Genomic DNA, 19,280 nt, shown 5'->3' on the forward strand with positions numbered 1-19,280 from the left:
TTCAAGATTCATGCTTTATATCTCCACACATGTAAATTCATCTTTCAAAATCATAAACATCAAGATTTCATAATAATCATCATAAGATATGGGTTCATGCTTCAAATTCATAAAAATCAAATAAAAATCATGCCTTTGTAAAGAAAATTACTTTTGGGCACAAGAACGAAAGAGAGTTCTTGTTGAAAACCCCCATATACCTTGAATGATGAACTTTAGATCGATACTCATTTTTGATATGTTAATCGTGCACATACCTTGAATGATGAACTTTAGATCGATACTCATTTTTGAGATGTTAATCGTGCCTTTGAATGATGGTTCTTGGAGTTCTTGAACTAGGAACTTGCAATCTTGAATAAATTTGCAGAATTAATGATGAACTTTGGAGGTTTTTGAAGTTGGATGTAGGAGCTTAGGGTTTTCTTTTTATGGGAATTTGATGAAATACAACATATAATGCTTTTAATAAAGGCTTTAATATAAGGTTTGGACGGATTTTGGGTGAGGGGGAATGACCAAAACGCCGCTAAAAATCAAATAATTCTCGAATCTATCCTTTGGTGGACTGTTTTGATACTTTGAAGTAGATAAACCATAACATTTTACTCCGCTATCCAAATTGGATGAAAACAATTTCATTAGAAAGAGGACTCTCATATATTTCTATTGATATATAGTATCTCACCCAGATCATTGTGTACGAGGAGTTATGATCGTTTGAATTTGACACAAAAATTCGCTTTTGATAGGCTGAAGTAGATCGACCATAACTTTTTTCTCCGATAGACAAATTATATGAAACCAATTTCATTGGAAAGAGGACTCGTAGAAATTTCCGTTGATATATAGTAGATCATGCAGATCAATATGTACAAGGATTTATGATTGTTTAAAGTTGGAGCAATAATATGTCCAGCCTCAGTAACTTTTCCTGCACATTTTACTGTTCACTACTATTCATGGTTAGATCGGAATGTTCATAACTCGTCGCTCGGGTGTCCGTTTTGGATGATCCACATATTTTTGGAAATATTATTCCATAATATACTCAATGGTGGTTCGTAATCTAAGATATTTCGCACGAAAAATTTATAATTCATTCTAGAAGACAGAACCAACACGTTTACGCACAAAATTTCAATGAAAATTTTTTTGGGGTATTACAGTTCTCCCAATTAACGAGCCCTGTAAGTGTTCAATTTTTTTGAAATTTGTCAATGTTTAATTTTGTACATTTCGTCTTTTCCAACTTTCTTTGTAACTAGCCCTGAGAAGGAGATAGTTTCCCATTTTTTGTGGCTTATTTTTTTACTGTAGAGTTCTTTAAAACAATCTATTAATGAGCCCTGTAAGTATTCAATTTTTTTTTAATTTCTTTAATTTTTTCAATCTATTAACGTCCTGACAAAGTATTCAATTTCAATTTGTTAAAATTTCTTTAATTTAGCCAATCTATTAACGTCCTGACAAAGTATTCAATTTCAATCATTTAGCTGTATAGTGAAGCCTCATTATTTGTTGATTAGCCTCCTCTGATTATTTTAACTGTTTGGTTCTTACTTTCAGGTTTGAATCCACATGGATAAAGTTGTTCTGGTTGTGTGAGGTGAAGTTAGCAAATTTGATCGATTATGAATGCACTAAGAGCTCCGATTATTTTAACTGTTTAGTTTTTACTTTCAGGTTTGACTCTATGGATAAAGTTGTTGTGGTTGTGTGAGGTGAAGTTAGAAAATTTAATCTATGGTGAATGCACAAAGAGCAAGCAAATAAAAGCAACCATAAGGAGCAAACAAATAGAAGCAAGCAACTAAATTGGAGAACCTGGAGAAATGAGTTGTTGCACTTACAAAGAGCAAGCTTTGGCTTATGGATTTAGCTGGTAGTGAGAGGCTTGTAAAGGATGATGACCAAGGTGATAGGCTGAAGGAAGCTCAAAATATCAATAGGTCACTTTCAGCTCTAGAAGACGTGATATCAGCTTTAGCAAATAGAAGCAGCCATATTCCATATAGGTAACAACCAACTATTTCTGACTGTAGGTTTCCATTGGGTCATTGAATATTACACCAGTAACTCCAAGATGACACATCTACTCCAACATTCATTTAGGTAATCAAATAGTTCAAAGTCTGGTTTCCAAACACACACATTGTTCTAAATCGTAAGATCCTGATTTTCAATGTTCAATGTTTTACTAACTTCAAACTTCCCTACATATGGGTTTCCATATAGGTAACACGCGACTATTGCTAACTGTAGGTTTCTGTTGGGTCATTGAATATTACACTAGAAACTCCGAGCTGACACATCTACTCTAAGATTCATTAGGTAATCAAATAGTTCAAAATATGGTTTCCAAATACGCACATTGTTCCAAGTCTTGAGATCCCAATTTTCAAAGTTCAACGTTTTACTAAGTTTGAACTTCCCTGTAGGTAGGGAATCAAAAGCATTGATGTTTGTATACTACAAAAAAAATAGCATTTAGCGGCGCACAATTTTCGTTGCTATCACATGAAAATCCATCGCTAAATAGAAATATCTACTGAATAGAAACAAAATATCCTTTGTCGCTATATTGCTCATTTCTAGCCTCATAGCAACGAAATTTGATTTTCGTCGCAAAATTTGTAACCCCTTAGCAACGAAATATTTCGATTATTGATGTTACCGATGTATTTATCCGTTCCTATAGAGTTGCTATTTCCAAAATTCATTTTAATTGTGGCTAAATTTATGGCAGAATATTATATCGCTGATCCGTTATAACGTAATTTGGTCGACTGAGTAGCCATATTTAGCGACCAAATTTATCCATCGCTAAAGTTTTTCAGTAACTACGAGTAAAGTTAGTCACTATTTTTTTGTCGCTAATAGCAGCCGTCTTTAGCAACTAAATTAATTCGTCCCTAAAGTTTTTCAGTAGCAACGACAAATGTTAGTCACTAATTTTTTGTCGCTGATAATTTTGTAAGAAAATAGTTGAAACACGTAAATTATAGAATGATTAAATAGCCAACATTCATATAGATAGCAAAATTCACAATACTTGTAGCCAACACCCACAATTTCAAGTATTTTGTCAAACCAACATCCATCAAAATTTGTGTTTGTTACTACATAAATGTTTTGTACTTCAACACAAAATAATCTATCAAAAATTAATGCAACGATCATGGACTACGAATAATATGAAGCTAGAAATCAACGTCTTCATATCACCATTAGTAGGAGGAGGAACTAGAACGGCCCCTTCTTGTACCCTAATACCACAACACGCTCAATAACTACCGGAAGAAAATGAGTAGTAAGTGTCGGAATCAATTGCTTTACAAACTCCTCCATATTTGTTGTCGGTAAAGAAACCGAAGGTGGTACTAATGATGAGAAGCATTGCAGGCACAAAGTTTTTTCTCAAAGTAACTGTTAGCTTCAGACCAAGACCAAATAATCTTTTTTTCTTTTCTCCTCCCGCAGCTTCATAATATGTTTCCAATTGATCAATTTTAGATTCACACTGTAATTTATCTTGTATAATTTCTTCATACCTTTCCTGTAACAAGTAAAGTTATTAAAATATACTCAAGTTCATGTCAATATAAAAGAAAAATAAGAGATGAGTATCATATCATTAGATGTAAGTTATGGACTTACATGTAGAAGTAGGGAACGCTCACCAACAAAAGATTTTTCATCATGATTATGTGTATGGACATGCAAATGTAACTCACTTGGAGTTAGATATCGACCTATTTTAAGAGCCTATACAGAATTTTTAGGTATATAGAATTAGACCAACGTACATTAGCAGTAAACCAAAAGAGAATCATGACACAACCACCAACCAAAAGAGAATCATGACATAACCACCAAGTTTCTTTGCCCCATTCTAAGCAAAAAAAATGTCATCAAACTTCTTGGAATAGCAGCAAAACAAAGAGAAAAATGCAACAGAAACTTGCAGGAAATAAAACAGCAAAACAAAGTGAAAACAAAACTAGCGTAGTAGCAGTCAGTTTGCAGGAAATATAGCAGCAGCCAGCTTGCAGGAAGGCATAGCAGTAGCTGCTTGCAGGAAAAATAGCAGCAGCTTCTTGACATATATAGCAACAACAGAAAGAGGAAAAGCCAGTAGCAGCAGCCAAAATTTCCAACAAAAAATATACAGCAGCAACAACAACAATTTCTAGGTATGTAGTGGTGATAGTATACAGCAACACCCAAATAAACTCAGTTAAGTAATTGTTATCACTTAATGTAATCTAAAAACATGCTCAGTTTATCCCATCCACTATATGTATGTATTTCAATCAATTCTATTGTTTGTAGAACTACAATAGTAGTGACATTTTCATTTTTAGATGAGTGTAATTTCAGCTTAACAACTCTAAATAATCACAAGTATTAGCATCTTAACGGTGAACTGCCCTTTTATGTTTCTGAGTGTGATAAGAGGTTAGACAAAATTATGATTTTATAATGGAGAAAATAATGGCTGATTTGTTATTTGAGACCTTCCCAGAAGTACATGAAGGCACATTTACAAAAGAGATAGGCTACCTAAAAATCTGAGCTGTGATCATTAATATGATAAACTATTGTCCATACTTGACCTTTGAGATAAGGTAATAAAGAGGAAAAACTAGCATATTAATAGACAAAAGGGCATAGCAGCAGCCCAAACAAAATAGTACCACGACCAGCTTCTTGCTATGCATTTTAGACACAACCATAGCTACTAAAATGGTGAAGAAACGGCTGAAAACTAATCAACTATTTCACGGTATGTAGCAGCAGACCAGAGCATCACATATAGCACTAAAAGAAAGGAAAAACTAGCATATCACCAGCCAAAAAGGCATAGCAGCATCCATAATAAAATAGCACCACGGCCAGCTGTTTGCTACGCACTTTAGACATAACCATAGCTACTAAAATGGCGAAGAAACGACTGAAAACTAATAAACTATTTCAAGGTACGTAGCAGCAGACCAGAGTATCACATATAGCACCAAAAGAAAGAGGAAAAACTAGTATATCAATAGCCAAAAGGGCATAGCAGCAACCCAAACAAAATAGCACCACAACCAGCTGTTTGCTACGTACTTTAGACACAACCATGCTACTAAAATGGCGAAGAAACCACTGAAAATTAATCAACTATTTCAAGGTACGTAGCAGCAGACCATAGCATCACATATAGCATCAAAAAAAAGAGGAAAAACTAGCATATCAACAGCCAAAAGGGCATAGCAGTAGCCCAAACAAAATAGCACTATGGCCAACTGCTTGCTACACACTTTAGACAAAACCATAGCTACTAAAATGGAGAAGAAACCACTAAAAATTAATCAACTATTTCAAGGTACGTAGCAGCAGACTAGAGCATCACATATAGCACCAAAAGAAATAGGAAAAACTAGCATATCAACAACCAAAAGGGCATAGCAGCAACCCAAACAAAATAGTACCATGGGCAGCTGTTTGCTACGCACTTTAGACACAACCATAGCTACTAAATTGGCAAATAAACAACTTAAAACTAATCAACTATTTCATGGTATGTAGCAGCACATCACATATAGCACCAAAAGAAAGGAAAAACTAGCATATCACCAGCCAAAAGGGCATAGCAGCAATCCAAATAAAATAACACCACGGCCAGCTGCTTACTACGCCCTATATAGAGACAACCTTAGCTACTAAAATAGCAAAGACACGACAAGAAACTAATCAACAATTTTTATGAAATATATACTTACAAGTTTTTTCCAGTGCTCTCCAGCTGTGATAGAGCCACCTGTGTGTGTCCCAGCAGCTACTTCCTTTCCAGCATAATGATTCTTTGAATTTATCTTAGACTTATTAACACAGTCATCACTTTGCCAAAGTTCCATCACTTTTTCCATACATGGTCATTTAAAAATTCTGGTTGAACTGTAGCTCTATGTTTCTTTATATTGGAAATGAAATTCTTATAGCATAATGCAACCTTCTTCATCCATTTTTGCTTTACCACAACTTCACTAACGGAAGAATCTCAATAGAAATTCTTCTGAAATATAATTTAAAGTAACATAATTAAGTGTTAGCTACAAACTCAAAGAATTTCTATTGATTATGATCTTAAAAACATACCTTGAATTCTCCAAAATAACCATGTTTGATATCTTGTGAGACACCTTTCTAGTTGATTCCATTAGGATCAACTTTACTTTTGAAAGACAATGAATGGAACTGGAGTATTTGGAAGATGGTTCCAACTTGTACAACATCACATCCAACACCAATAACACTACACAACATTTATGTAAAAAAATAGTAAACACATAAGTAGTAGGTACTAACCCTGAAGAAGTTAAAAAAATAAGGGTCCGGCAATTGTTACAACTGGAATCACCTGAAGCAGATACATTTCTCTGACTAGATATTACCTCAATTATTGTATTGCTTTGAGCATTCATATTTTGGCCTGTTGGGCTGCTTTGGTTAGGTGAAATAGGAGATATCTCAGGAATGACCAGTGTTTGATCGGTTGGCATAATGGTAGGAATGGAACTTGTAACATCTTGTTCAATTACTGGAGTTGGAATAGAAGGAATTTTTGCATGATTAGCAGTCTTACTCCTGAGGAATTGTTGGCACGATATCTACCTCCAGTCATATCTGAAAAAATAACGGTGTTGTTAGATCATTACTATTAAAAATTAAATTAAAATGATGTTATATGAAAACTAACAGATGCTTAAAATGAAATTAAAAAGTAAGAAAATAATAATATTTTGGAGAAAATTAGAAAAAATAAAATACTACAAAGATAAAATAGCACATTTTTATCAAGCACTTGTCACTGTCTATGTTTCTTACTAAAAACAAAATACAATAAAGCTAAAATAGCAGATTCCCCAATTTCTGCTCTCACTAAGAGGTTCATTCATTCCAAGTACACCCCCATTTGGATCATGCAATGGAATATCTTCATCTATAGAAACAAACATATCTAACTAATGGACTTCAACTTCCTCAACTTGAAAAGAAACATTCAGTTCTGAAGTTGTCACCACTTTCTCAACTGGTAATTCAATAACATTTTGAGGTTTGACTTTCAATACAGCTAGCCAATCATCCCTGTCCTTTTTCTTGCTTGGATAAGGTACATAACATACTTGAGTTGCTTGCATAGCAAGAATAAAAGGCTCATACTTTTTATACCAACGATGATGGTTAATATCAACCAATTTGTACCGATCATGATTCTTAACACCGACATCCATTTTTGGGTCAAACTATTTACATTTGAATAACACAGTTTTCTTTAAAGGTGCTTCACAGTATTCCTCTTGTATGATCTCTTTTATCCTCCCATAATAATCTCTAAAATTTGGATCCAAGATACAAACTCCTCTATTTATTGTTGATCTCACGCTACCATGATATTTTCAATGGGATTGCACCGAGCCTGTTTAAAAAAAATCAAAGATTTAGTTAAACATGAGAAGCCAATTTAAGTACATGCAACATTATATGAAAGTTAATATTTATTTAAATCTTACATATTCCTTGAACCATCTAGTGAAATTTTATTCAAGGCTCTCATCTATTTCACTTTGAGAGAGATTTGAAAATTCTTCTTCCAAACATTGTAGGTACATACTTCATTGCAACAGATAATTTAAATAAGAGAAGTCATAATATAAGAATAGATTTTATTATAATTAAGAGAATTTGATTACCTTACAAATAGATCAGCCTCCTCAAAATTTAGTAAAATATAAGTTTGGTCTGCCTTGATTTCATCTAAGGTTAAATTTCTTTTCTTTGCTTCTCCCCAAAGTCGACCTGGCTGGGAGAATATTGAAAGATTTCCTTTAAGATCTTCCACAACACCGCCATCGTCATTACGATCCATATTATGATTTTGTGACATGACATAAGGTTCAAAATAATGAGAAAATAATTATGTTGACTCCACCTCAAGTACACTTCACAAATGGAACCCTCAACACTAGCTTTATTTTCAATCATCTTTTTAAGAGTTTCCAAATACCTATATACAGAAAAAAAAATGTAACATTATGTTTTGGAAGGTTATGTATTAACTAACCATCACAATTTTGACATAGAGTTTCACATTTACCTTTTAAAATAATACATCCATCGATATTGCATAGGTCCATCAATCCTTGCTTCTTATAGAAGGTGCACAGGAAGATGTTCCATTGAGTCAAAGGACACATGAGGAAATATACATTCCAACTTGCACAAAATTTGTGGAATATCTCTCTCTAATTGTACCATATCATCCACTAATAGAGTGATCAAAGTAAGATCTTTAAAAAATAAGCTCAATTATGTAAGTGTCTGCAACACATTACTAGGAAGCATTTCTTGAAAATCAATAGGCATTAGTCATTGCATGAATACATGAAAGTCGTAACTCTTCATACCAAATAACCTTTTTGCATTTGTTTCTGAAAACCTACCCAAATTTGAAACATACCCATCTGGAAACTTAAGCCTTTCACCCAATTAAACAAGATCGCTCTTGCTTCCTTGTCTAATGTATAGACAACTTTTGGATATTGTCCATTACTATCCTTTCCCAATTGAGGTTGATCACAATACTTTGCCATATCTAAATATGACTGTGGATTTTCTTTGGTTTTGTCATTAAAATTAAGAACAGTGTTAAATACATTATCAAAGAAGTTTTTCTCAATATGCATCACATCAAGATTATGTCGAATAATGTTAGAACTCCAGTATGGCACATCCCAAAAGATGCTTTGCTTTTTCCACCCACATGTCTTACATATTATTTTATTAACTTGTTCTACAGCTAACTCTATTACATTTCTTATCCCCAAATTACAAATCTGGTCCAAAATTTCCTCTCATGTTCGATATGTTGGGGGGAGAGGGGGGGTCTTTTGACAATCTGGACTTTAAGAAAGTTCTTTTGATCTCTCATAAATGGGTGATGCTGGTCAAGGAACATTTTGTGGAAATCAAACCAGGATTGTTTTCTTCCATGCTGCAATCTAAAGAATTATGTTTCCTCCATACAATAAGGACATGCTAATTTACCCACAGTACTCCATCCCGATAACATAGAATATGCAGGATAGTCACTAATTGTCCACATCAAATCTACCCTTAATTAAAAGTTTTGCCTTTTTGAGATGTCAAATGCTTCTACACCTATAATACCCCATATATTTCTAAGCTAGAAAATAAACTGTTGCTCCTACACATGAAACCTCCTACCCAATGATTCATATTTGAGTACATGAATTAGGATGAGTATCCTAGTGATAATAGATCTTATGATGTATTAAGCATGTTTATAAGAGTCACTTAGAGTAAGCCAAGCTAAGAACTTTTGAATCCACCAAGTTTTCATGTGTGATTTCACATAGGTCATCTTTTAACGAGCAGAATTTTGTTTATAGGTGGTATTTTGGAAGATTTATACCCTCTAAATTGTAGAGAATTGAATAAGTTTTTCGTCGATACCAAATTCGCCTAAAATGGACACCCGTGAAGAAGTTATGGCGATTTAAAGTTTCAGCAGCGTTATTTCAGTCAGTGGCACGTCGCTCCATTAAACAAAATAATGTTTGTCAATTTTCAATGTCTCTCCGTGATTCCACCATATCACGATCAGTTTCCAGGCCACAAACAAGTGGCAACGCAATATCTCCGCATCGCGCCAGGGGCCCAAATCGGGTAATTTTCATAGCAATTAAATGACGCATCTAGAGGGGTATTTGGATCATATTTCCACCCTTATATATTCCATAAACATGGAATTTAGCCCCAATCCAACCACATTATACTCTCTTTTCTTAAAATTCTCTCAAGAACCCCATAGGGTTTTCATAGCAACTTCAAGATTCAAAGGATTTCACTGTAAATTTTCACGAATCTTCCATCTAAAGTATGCATAGTGTTCATCTATGGATCCTTTTCGTTCATAGAGCTCAAGAACCATGTTTCAAATATTATTTTGTGATTGTCTTGTTGTGAGATGTACATGTTAATGATTGTTGTTTAAGTTTCAAGATGATATCTAAAGGTGTTTTCATGAAGTATATATGTCGTTAGTTGAAATCCATGAACTTTATGTGGTTTAAAATGGGGAAATTCATGTAAACACACATAAGCTAAAAGAATGCATGCAAAGTATTTGATAAAATGCTTAAGGTGATAAGATTAGTGCCCCATAATTTAATAGTTCTTAAATGACAAGTCTATGCTCTATGCTTTATGATTTTACATAAATTCCACGTGAATGATATGCATTATTGTTGTGATATGGATTGAGCATGATATTGAAGCTATGCAAGTGTACACATGTTGTATGAATTTTCCTTCTATACGTAAGATATTGAGAACTATGATTAGTGTGAAATCCCCTACTTATGATATGGTGAATTGTGGACTCCATTTTTTTTATGATCAAGTCAGTTATGTGTGTCAGTTTCTGTCTATCGAGTCCTAGTGGTACTTGTACCCAAAAAATATAGTTGTGTGCCTAGATCCATGTCACATTATCATGATAATATCATTCAAGCCATGATCTATATAACTCAGTCAGTCATATGACTCAGGAAATCTCAGAAATCTCATGATCTCAATAAATTCTCAGATAGTAGTACTATTCTCTCAGTCAATGGAAGTCAGTTACTCAATCCATGTACAGGCAGTTAAATAATGATTCAGTCTCTTCAGATGGGAGTAGAATTTAGCACCGATTGAACCCAAGGATGGGAACTCACCTGCCAATTTAGGGCATGATTCTTAGTAGTCATCTTTGTGTTCCAGAACTATGTAACCAGCGTAGGTTGAGACATCTTAACCTGCCAGAGTAGGGTTGATAAGGTGGCTTAACCTGTCAGTTTAGGGTTCCCACCATTCTCATTTGAGTACCTACCGGCTAAGGGTCACTCACAGCTATCCTTACCAGTGGCGCGATATTGACACCCCTCCGGTCGGGGCAGAGATTGGACCCCAACTTAGCTATATGCGTTATTGGGGAATGTCGGTTAAACAACTACCTCCCACAGTTTTAGTATTAGTCTCAGTAAAAGAACTCAGATAGTTCTTCAAGATATAAGGACTGTCAGTACAGTCAATTCAGTCATAGTACGAAACTCAAGTAGTTCCCTCAGATTCAGGACTGTCAGACATAGTCACCTATATATTCAGAATTCCAGTATCAGTCATGTTGGATATCAGTAAACCATGTATTAGCATAAAAATCTAGATATCATGTATTCATGATCTTAGTTACTATGTATGCATGCATGCTTGCACTCTCACGTTCATATTAGTCAGTTAGTTAGCATTGCTCATGCATGTAAACCCTTTTGCATTTAGCCTACCCCACTCGTATACTCAGTACTTTCAATTGTACTAATGCATTTGTGCTATGGTGCTTTCATTTATGTACACCATAGGTTCAGAGTCACGATTTCCAGATCAGTAGTAGCAGTAGCATTCCAGTATGCAGAGTGGAAATGAGTCCTCATCCATCCGAGGACAATAATTTTTTATTTCATTCATTATTTTAGTTCAATTTTTTTTAGACGGAGTTAGTTGGAGACATGTTCCTTCAAATCCTTATTTTAGACAGTATTTAGAGGTTTTCAGATTTAGTTCAGATTTGATTCAGACTTCAGTTATTTTGGGTATTTGTCATCCATATGGATGTTATGTTTTGTCAGACACTTTATTCAGTTGAACCTTATGGCCTATTGTTCATATTTTTTGCATTTTACGTGTATATTATGCAGTGTACAGGTATAGATATCGGTCATGGGTTAGCTTGTGGTCCTTTGGAGTCATAAGCACCGCGTAGAATTTCGGTTCAGAAAATCGAGGTTTTACAAACTTAGTATCTGAGCCAAAGGTTCAATAGAGTCCTAGGAAGTCTGAAAGCTACATCTAGTAGAGTCTTGTGCATGGGTGTGTTGGGCACCACATTTATGTGCAAGATGCTATGAGATGTTTTAGGAATAGTTTCCCCTCTTTCAGTATTCATGTCGTGCTAGTGAGCATAATCTCAAGTTAAACTCTCAGTCTAATCCGTTCTTCTCTTATTTTAGAATATGCCTCCAAAGAGAAGAAACCAGTCAGCTCCTCAGCCCGAAAATCTTTTGGGTGAACATGTTTCTCATGCGGAGTTTAAGGCCGCATTCACCACACTTGCTTAGTCTGTGGCTGCCCAAAATTAACGGCCACCAGTTATTTTGGCCAATCCAGTGGTCAACTCAGCCATAGCTAGGATTTGGGACTTCACCCGAATAAACCCTCCATCTTTCTCTAGGTCTAAGTCTGTTTATGACCCTCAGGAATTCATTGACCAAGTCCAGAAGGTCATAGATATCATGGGAATTACTTCTTGTCAGAGTGCTGAGTTAGCCTCATACCAGTTGCAAGATGTGGCTCATACTTGGTAAAAGTAGTGGAAGTCTGAGAGGTTAGAGGATGCAAGTCTCATTGAGTGGGAGGAATTTGTCACAGCTTTCTTAGACAAATTCTTTCCCCAAGAGCTGAGGGAGGAAATATTTCTTGAGTTCATTAACCTCAAGCAGGGAAATATGATGGTTAAAGAGTATTCTCTCAAATTTACTCAGCTAGCAAGATATGCCCCTTATGTGGTTGTAGACAACAGGGCTAAGATGAGCAAGTTTGTGTCAGGAGTGAATGATAGCATGGTAAATGAGTATAGGTCTGCGATGCTGAATAGTGATATGACTTTAGCTAGGATCATGACCCATGCTCAGAAAATAGAGGAGCAGAAGATTAGGACTAAGGAAAGGCAGAACAAGAGAGCAAGATCATGCAGTTTCAATTTTTCTCAACCCAAATCAGAAGGAGAAAACTGTTCACAGTTTTGTCCCAAGCCAGCAGTTCCAACTACTTCCTCCGCCAGTGCCCTAGTGCTAATATTTAGAGATGGTAACAGAGATCGAGCACTAGGCTCTAAGTCTCAAGGCAGTGTCAGTAGTGCCCAAACTATTCCCCTATGTTAGACTTGTGGTAAGAACCATAAGGGTACCTGTAGAGCTGGTAGCGATGTTTGTTTTGATTATGGCAAGCCAGGCCACAGGATTAGAGAGTGTTCGCAGTTAAGTCTACAGGGTCAGTAGAATCGTTCTATTGCCCAGTCGATCGCCCAAATTAGCAGGGTGCCACTTCCAGTGCTACTAGTGCCCAATGCTCAAACAGAGTTTATGCTCTTCAGACCCGACAAGATCACGAAAATTCTCCTGATGTCGTTACTGGTATGTTGTAGATTTTCCATGTTCATGTTTACACTTTGCTAGATCTAGGTCCATCCTTATCTTTTATTACTCCTTATATAGTAGGCGATTTCGAAATCAGTCCTGAAATTTTAGCAGAGCCCTTTTCAGTCTCTACCATAGTGGGTAAAACTATCATAGCTTAGTGAGTATACAGGAACTGCCCGATTATGATATTTCAGAAAGCCACATCAGCAGATTTAGTTAAGTTAGAGATGACTGATTTTGATGTCATTCTTGGCATGGATTAGCTTTATTCCTTCTATGCCACAGTCGACTGCAGAAACAGGATAGTTCAGTTTCAGTTCCTGAATGAGCCCGTCCTAGAGTGGAAGGCTAGTACTTTATCTTTTAGGGGTCAGCTTGTTTCCTACCTTCGGGCAAGGAAAATGATTTCTAAGGGATGTGTTTATCACGTCGTTCATGTTAAAGACTCTGGTTCTGAATCTCCTAGCTTTGAATCAGTACTAATGGTTAATGAATATTCAAATTTCTTTCCCAAAGATCTTCCAGGCATTCCTTCTGAAAGGGAAATAAACTTCGACATTGATCTCAATCTAGATACTCAGCCTATTTCTATTCCGCCATATAGAATGGCACCAGCAGAACTCAAAGAACTGAAAGATCAGTTGAAGAATCTCTTAGATAAGGGATTCATTAGACCTAGCGTTTCCCTGTGGGGTGCACTACTCTTATTCATATGCAAGAAATATGGTTCTCTGAGGATGTGTATTAATTACCGTCAGCTCAACAAAGTCACAATCAAGAACAAGTATCCTCTTCCTATAATAGATGACTTGTTTGACCAACTTCAAGGTGCCAGTTATTTCTCCAAGATAAACCTTAGATCAGGCTATCTTTAGCTCAGAGTTAGAGAATATGACATCCCAAAGATAGCTTTCCATACTCGGTATGGTCACTTCGAATTTCTAGTTATATCCTTTGATTTTACCAATGCCCCAACCACTTTCATGGACTTAATGAACCATGTGTTTAGGAAGTACTTGAATATGTTCATCATAGTTTTCAAAGATGATATCCTAGTCTATTCCCATACAGAGCGTGATCATTCAGACTATCTCAGAATTGTTCTTCAAACTCTCAGAGATCACTAGCTATTTTCCAAATTCAGTAAATGGGAGTTTTGGCTAAGGTCAGTAGCATTCCTTGGCCATATTATTTCTGGTGATGGCATTAGAGTAGATCCTCAGAAGACCAAAGCGGTAGGAAACTGGCCTCGCCCTGTCTCTCCATCAGATATCAGGAGTTTCTTAGGTTTGGTTGGCTATTACAGATGGTTTATTGAGGGATTTTCTTCTATTGCATCCCCCATGTCCAGATTGACTCAGAAGAAGGTCAAGTTTCAGTGGTCAGATTCTTACGAGAAGAGTTTTCAGGAGTTAAAGACTCGACTCACCTCAGCTCCAGTTCTAGCTCTTCCAGATGGTTCAGATGGTTTTGTCATCCAGAGTGGGTCTAAGTTGTGTCCTCATGTAGCATGATAAGGTCATAGCCTACGCCTTCGGGTAGTTAAAGCCCCATGAGAAGAATTATTCTACTCATGATCTTGAGTTAGTAGTTGTAGTATTTGCCTTGAAGATTTGGAGGCATTATCTATATGGATTTAATGTAGATGTCTTCACAGATCATAAGAGTCTCCAATATGTATTTTATTAGAAGGATCTCAATCTTCATCAGAGAAGGTGGTTAGAGCTCTTGAAAGATTATGACATGAGTGTCCTTTATCATTCGGGAATGGCCAACATTGTAGCCGACACTCTCAGTAGACTCTCTATGGGTAGTAGTTCTCACATTGAGGATAGCAAGAAGAAAATAGCTCAGAAAATCCATTAGCTTACCAGATTAGGTATTCACTTAGTCGATTCTTCAGAAAGTGGTGTATGTGTTCAGGATAGTTCAGAGTCATCTCTAGTTTCTGAGGTGAAAGAAAAGCAATAAAGGGATCCAGCCTTATTAAGCTAAAGAGGTCAGTTTAGAATCAGAAAGTAGAGGTTTTCTCCTAAGAGGGAGATGGGGTCATTCATTGTCAGAGTCATCTCTATATTCCAGGTGTAGATGATTTAAAGCAGTGAATTTTTGCAGAAGCACATGGTGTGCGATACTCTATTCATCCAAGGCCCACTAAGATGTACCGCGACCTGTGAGAGATCTATTGGTGGAGTGGGATGAAGAGAGATATTGCAAAATTTATGGCTAAGTGCCCTATATTAGCAGGTTAAGATAAAGCATCAAAAACCTAGTGGTTCCATGTAGGAGTTCACCATTCCTACTTGGAAGTGGGAAGAAGTAAACAAGGATTTCTTGCTGGGTTTCCCTCTTACTCGTCTTCAGCATGATTTTGTTTGGGTCATTATAGACAGAATGTCTAAGTCAGCTCATTTCCTTCCAGTCCATACCTCTTATTCAGTCGAGGATTACACCAAACTCTACATCAGGGAGTTGGTCAGATTACACGGTGTTCCATTATCTATCATCTCAGATAGAGGTACCCAATTCACCTCTCACTTCTAGAAAGCATTCCAAAAGGGTCTTGGTACCCAAGTTCATCTCAGTACAACTTTTTATCCTCAGACAGATGGTCAAGCAGAAAGGACCATTCAAACTCTTAAAGATATACTAAGGGCGTGTGTAATTGATTTCAAGGGAAGTTGGGATGACCACTTACCTTTGATTGAGTTTGCATACAACAATAGCTATCATTCCAGTATTAAAATGGCTTCGCTCGAAGACCTCTATGGTAGGAGGTGCAGATCTCCAATCAGATGGTTCAAAGTTAGTGAGGCCTCAGTCATAGGGCCTAACTTAGTATTTGACACCTTAGAGAAAGTCTAGTTGATCAGAGAAAGACTTTGGCCTGCTCAGAGCTGACAGAAGACCTATGCAGATGTGCGCAGAAAGGATCTCAAGTTTGAAATTAGTGACTATGTCTATCTGAAGATCTCTCCCGTGAAGAGAGTGAAGAGGTTTGAAAAGAAGGGAAAACTCAGTCCCCGATATGTCCGTCCCTTCAAGATTCTCAGTCGTTTAGGCAAAGTAGCTTATGAGCTTGAATTGCCTTCAGATCTAGCCTCAGTTCATCCAGTCTTTCATGTCTCTTTACTCAAGAAGTGTATAGGTGATCCATCAGTAGTAGTCCCTATTCATAGCATTGACATTTAGAACAGTCTTTCCTATGAGGAAATTCTGGTCGAAATTCTAGACTATCAGACTCGTAGAATGAGGAACAAAGAAGTCCCTCTGGTCAAATTTCTTTGGGAAAATCAGTCCGTTGAGGGAGCTACTTGGGAAGCAGAAGCAGACATGCATACCAAGTATCCTCACCTCTTCTCTGCCAATCCAGATCAAGCTCAAGGTAACAGTCCTCCCTAAGCTTATTCAGTTTCCCGTTTAGTATTCTATACAACTTGGTAATTAGTTTATGCTCATGTTTCATCACAAATCTGGTATCAAGTACCATTGTATATTCAGTCATGAATTCATGTATCAGTCCAGTGTATAATCATGCATCAAATATGAATTCTCATTGGGAGAACTCAGTTATCAGAAATCTCAATTATGCATTCATGAATCAGTTACTCGTGCATCAGATATGCATGTCCAGCATGATATGTTTAGCTTATTAGTCATGTCCATTGTGAGATAATATTCTAGTAGTTTATGTCTATTACGTACTCCAGTTTATCATCTCTCCCCATTTCAGTTAGTCTCATTTGAGGATAAATGTTTCCAAGGGGGAGATATTGTAATACCTTGTATATTTCTAAGCTAGAAAATGAACCGTTGCTCCTACACATGAAACCCCCTATCCTGTGATTCATATTTAAGTACATGAATTAGGATGAATATCCTAGTGATAATAGAGATTATGATGTGTTAAGCATGTTCATAAGAGTCACTTAGAGTAAGCCAAGCTAAGAAATTTTGAATCCACCAAGTTTTCAAGTGTGATTTTACATAGGTCATCTTTGAATGAGAACAACTTTGTTTATAGGTGGTATTTTGGCAGATTTAGACCCTCTAAATTGTACAAAATTGAATAAGTTTTCTGTCAATACTAAATTCGCCTAAAACGTACACCCGGTGAAGAAGTTATGGTGATTTAAAGTTTCAGTAGCGTCATTTCAGTTAATGGCGCATTGCGCCATAAGACAAAATGATGTTTGTCAATTTCCAGTGTCTCTCCACAATTCTACCACATCGCGGTGAGTTTCCAGGTCATAAACAAGTGGCAACGCGATATCTCTGCGTTGCACCTGGGGCCCAAATCGGGTAATTTTCATAGAAATTAAATGACGCATCTAGAGGGGTATTTGGGTCATATTTCACCCCTATATATTCCATAAATGTGGAATTTAGCCCCAATCCAACTACATTATACTCTCTTTTCTCAAAATTCTCTCAATAACCCCATAGGGTTTTCATAGCAGCTTCAAGATTCAAAAGATTTCACCATAAATTTTCACGGATCTTCCATCTAAGGTATGCATAGTGTTCATCTATGGATCCATTTCGTTCATAAAGCTCAAGAACCATGTTTTAAATATTATTTTGTGATTGTCTTGTTGTGATATGTACATGTTAATGATTGTTGTTTAAGTTTCAAGATGATATCTAAAGGTGTTTTCAAGAAGTATATGTGTCGTTAGTTGAAATCCATGAACTTTATGTGGTTTAAAATGGGGAAATTCATGAAAACACACCTAAGCTAAAAGAATGCATGCAAAGTGTTAAAATGCTTAAGGTGATAAGATTCATGTCCCATGATTTAATAGTGCTTAAATGACAAGTCCATGCTCTATGCTTTATGATTTCACATGAATTCCACGTGATTGATCTTCATTATTGTTGTGATATGGACTGAGCATGATATTGAAGCTATGCAAGTGTACACATGTTGTATGAATTTCCCTTCAATGCATAAGATGTTGAGAACTATGTTTAGTGTGAAATCCCCTACTTATGATATGGTGAATTATGAACTCCATTTATTTTATGATCAAGTCTGTTATGTGTGTTAGTTTCCTTCCATCGAGTCCTGGGGGTACTTGTATCCGAAAAATATAGTTGTATACCTAGATCTATGTCACATTATCATGATAATCTCAGTCAAGCCATGATCTATAAAACTCAGTCAGTCATGTGACTCAGGAAATCTCAGAAATTTCATGATCTCAATAAATTCTCAGATAGTAGTACTATTCTCTCAGTCAATGGAAGTCAGTTACTCAATCCATGTACAGGCAGTTAAATCATGATTCAGTCTCTTCAGATGGGAGTAGAAGTTAGCACCGAGTGAACCCAAGGATGGGAACTTACATGCCAGTTTAGGGTGTGATTTATAGTAGTCATCCTGGTGTTCCAGAACTACGTAGCCAGTGTAGGTTGAGACATCTTAACCTGCCAGAGTAGGTTTGAATAGGTCACTTAACCTGTCAGTTTAGGGTTCCCAACGTTCTCATTTGAGTACCTGCCAGCTAAGGGTCACTCACAGCTGTCCTTACCAGTGGCGCAATATTGACACCCCTCTAGTCGGGGCAGAGATTGGACCCCAACTTAGCTATATGCATTATTGGGGCATGTCGATTAAATAACTACCTCCCACAGTTTCAGTATCAGTCTCAGTAAAAGTACTCAAATAGTTCTTCAAGATATCACGACTGTTAGATACAGTCAGTTCAGTCATACTACGGAACTCAGGTAGTTCCCTCATATTCAGTACTGTCAGACATAGTCATCCATATATTCAGAATTCCAGTACCAGTCATGTTGGATATCAATAAACCATGTATTAGCGTACAGATCCAGATATCACGTATTCATGATATCAGTTACTATGTATGCATGCTTGCACTCTCACATTCATATTAGTCAATTAGTTAGCATTGCTCATGCATGTAAACCCTTTTGCATTTAGCCTACCCCACTCGTATACTCAGTACTTTT

The 19,280-nt window shown here is 36.4% G+C and overlaps 1 long non-coding RNA gene across 1 annotated transcript in view; it reads right to left on the reverse strand.

The window, feature by feature from the left end:
* Positions 1 to 6,150: 6,150 nt before the first annotated feature.
* Positions 6,151 to 19,280, reverse strand: part of LOC124888430 — a 20,881-nt gene continuing 7,751 nt past the window's right edge. The window contains exon 3 of the long non-coding RNA XR_007046542.1: positions 6,151 to 6,672. This is a non-coding gene — a long non-coding RNA (uncharacterized LOC124888430). The remainder of the gene's footprint in view (positions 6,673 to 19,280) is intronic.

Source organism: Capsicum annuum, chromosome 11 (assembly GCF_002878395.1).
Source record: "Capsicum annuum cultivar UCD-10X-F1 chromosome 11, UCD10Xv1.1, whole genome shotgun sequence".
NCBI classification, from domain to species: Eukaryota; Viridiplantae; Streptophyta; class Magnoliopsida; order Solanales; family Solanaceae; genus Capsicum; species Capsicum annuum.